We start from the raw sequence: 3,660 nt of genomic DNA, 5'->3' as shown, positions 1-3,660 counted from the left end.
TCTTTTTTATGCTTAAACTGCAACATTACAGACTAACTAAAGTTGAAAAAGTGAAGAAGCATAATAGGACCCCTTTAAAGCTCAATAGCATTTGAGCAGAATGACTTACAAATGTAGAAATTGTAAAATTAATGTATTTCAGAAGTTCCATTAAACAACAATGAAAAAACAACAACAATGACAACTGTGATACTTCATAATTTTTATTGTTCAATTCTTATCTTTTTCAATAATTTTTTCATATTTTCCCAGGACCACCCCCAACCCCTAGACCACCACCAATACCTAACTTTTACATAAAATAACTATAATACATTATTTATCCTGGAATTTATAATTATTTACATAGGCAGCACTTCCAATTCAATTAAAGAAGGAATAAAGCACCCAATTGATGCTCCGCTGTAAAGACTTTCATTTTTCACTGCCCTAAAATCACAGAAAAACGTCACCTCATTACCGAGGGTTATATGATGATTATACAGTCTGAATAATAAGTTACGAATTGAAATAAAAGGCTGAAAATGACAACCCTCCATTACAGCCAGTGGTGGTTCTAGCTTGTATGATGCCTGGGCGAACCACCCATCTGCCAGCCCTTACATAATTTGAAACACACACACACACACACACACTCTCACACACTCTCTCTCACACACACACACACACACTCTCACACTCTCTCTCTCTCACACACACACACACAAACACCTGTTGGTATTGGTGGTTTACGGGGACTCTCCATAGGCATAATGGTTTTTATAACTGTATTTTCTATTGCCCTACACCAACCCTACACCTAAACCTACCCCTTACAGAAAAAAACACCATTTAGTATGTTTTTTAAGACTTTTGAATTACGGGGACACAGGAAGTGTAGGTAAACCATCTTTATATTGTAATACCTGTGTCATACCCATGTCATTATACAAATTTGTGTCCTCATAAACCACCCAAACCAGTGCACACACACACACACACTCTCTCTCTCTCACACACACACACACAAACACCTGTTGGTATTGGTGGTTTACGGGGACTCTCCATAGGCATAATGGTTTTTATAACTGTATTTTCTATTGCCCTACACCAACCCTACACCTAAACCTACCCCTTACAGAAAAAAACACCATTTAGTATGTTTTTTAAGACTTTTGAATTACGGGGACACAGGAAGTGTAGGTAAACCATCTTTATATTGTAATACCTGTGTCATACCCATGTCATTATACAAATTTGTGTCCTCATAAACCACCCAAACCAGTGCACACACACACACACACTCTCTCTCTCTCACACACACACACACAAACACCTGTTGGTATTGGTGGTTTACGGGGACTCTCCATAGGCATAATGGTTTTTATAACTGTATTTTCTATTGCCCTACACCAACCCTACACCTAAACCTACCCCTTACAGAAAAAAACACCATTTAGTATGTTTTTTAAGACTTTTGAATTACGGGGACACAGGAAGTGTAGGTAAACCATCTTTATATTGTAATACCTGTGTCATACCCATGTCATTATACAAATTTGTGTCCTCATAAACCACCCAAACCAGTGCACACACACACACACACTCTCTCTCTCTCACACACACACACACAAACACCTGTTGGTATTGGTGGTTTACGGGGACTCTCCATAGGCATAATGGTTTTTATAACTGTATTTTCTATTGCCCTACACCAACCCTACACCTAAACCTACCCCTTACAGAAAAAAACACCATTTAGTATGTTTTTTAAGACTTTTGAATTACGGGGACACAGGAAGTGTAGGTAAACCATCTTTATATTGTAATACCTGTGTCATACCCATGTCATTATACAAATTTGTGTCCTCATAAACCACCCAAACCAGTGCACACACACACACACACTCTCTCTCTCTCACACACACACACACAAACACCTGTTGGTATTGGTGGTTTACGGGGACTCTCCATAGGCATAATGGTTTTTATAACTGTATTTTCTATTGCCCTACACCAACCCTACACCTAAACCTACCCCTTACAGAAAAAAACACCATTTAGTATGTTTTTTAAGACTTTTGAATTACGGGGACACAGGAAGTGTAGGTAAACCATCTTTATATTGTAATACCTGTGTCATACCCATGTCATTATACAAATTTGTGTCCTCATAAACCACCCAAACCAGTGCACACACACACACACACTCTCTCTCTCTCACACACACACACACAAACACCTGTTGGTATTGGTGGTTTACGGGGACTCTCCATAGGCATAATGGTTTTTATAACTGTATTTTCTATTGCCCTACACCAACCCTACACCTAAACCTACCCCTTACAGAAATGTATATATCATCTTTTCCCACCCCCTCTCCCTCTCGCCCACACACACACACACACACACTCTCTCTCTCTCTCTCACACACACACACACACACACACACACAGCATGTGATGTCGTGGCATGTTTGCAAAAAAAATTCTAAATTGTTATAATAATGTCTAAACATAAATCTAAATGAAAAACTTGGGAATGGTATATGAGGCATTGAGTAATCCTCTTCTGCCATCTAGTGGCATTCATGTTCTTTTAATTTTAAAAGTTTTTTCCAGTAGATGGCAGCAATCATCCACTAAACCATGGTATATTTTTTGTTTTACTCACTTCATCTAGTTTGAGAAATATTGATCTTCTTTGAAGTGAATTTTCCCAAAACATTTTTTTATTTTTTATTATTATTACAAATTAAAGCAAATAAAAAAATACCATAAATCTCCCAAAACTGCCCAAGTGCACAGTAAAAACATTCATAAAGTGAGTGATATTACGTTTGTTTAAAAGATTACATTATTATGTTACAAAATCAAATTTTTCTGTCTGGCTACGTGAGCTAGTTGGACAGAAAAATGAATTTTGTCAGCCTGTGTGTAACAGCACAGCAAGCAACATAGCATAAGGTTAGTGATATTTGTGTTGATTTAGAACTGTACTGGTGATCAGCCCATCGCCATGGTTACAGGACTGTAGAATCAGAACCAGATCAACAGCAGCTGCTCACTAACTCACCCATGGGAAATAAAACTCACACAAGATCTCTTAAATGCCGCAGTTGTTTGTCCTGGATGGTGATGAGATTAAATAAAGATGTTTGTTGAAGTCTCAAGACAATCAGCATTGTCTTGAACTGTCCTCTGAACTGCCAGAGTCTGCAAACAAACATCAGAAATCTTAACATGAAGTTAAACATTGCAAGAGCAAACTCAAGTCATTTTTCAAGTCATTTTTCCCGAAAATGCTAGTTAATGTTATCTCATTGGATTAAAACTTACTGACTTTGCTCACATAGGGTTTAACAAATTCCCCTTCAAAACTGATCATTTTAGTATTTTTTGGGATTTCCCCCACCTTTTTACACTTCTTGTTCTTGGTCAGAAATGACCAGCCTTTTCAAAAATGCTTATACATTTCTCGTTATGCTATATCATTACCAAATATTGGATTTAAATGTTTTATTTACTTGTTTTCTTTCAATTAAATTATGTTTAGTATTTCTTTTTGGAACTGATTGATCTTCGGTTTCAATGATCTGAGCTTGTGCACATCAGTTTTTGAGTGAACATTGCCAAAATTAACCACAAATAGTTTTTTTTTCCCACTCAAAAATTGAAGTAC

This window comes from Sinocyclocheilus rhinocerous, unplaced genomic scaffold (assembly GCF_001515625.1).
Source record: "Sinocyclocheilus rhinocerous isolate Xijiao unplaced genomic scaffold, SAMN03320098_v1.1 scaffold1137, whole genome shotgun sequence".
Classification (NCBI taxonomy): domain Eukaryota; kingdom Metazoa; phylum Chordata; class Actinopteri; order Cypriniformes; family Cyprinidae; genus Sinocyclocheilus; species Sinocyclocheilus rhinocerous.
The sequence above is the reverse complement of the archived record's forward strand: the minus strand, read 5'-3'. Positions refer to the sequence as shown.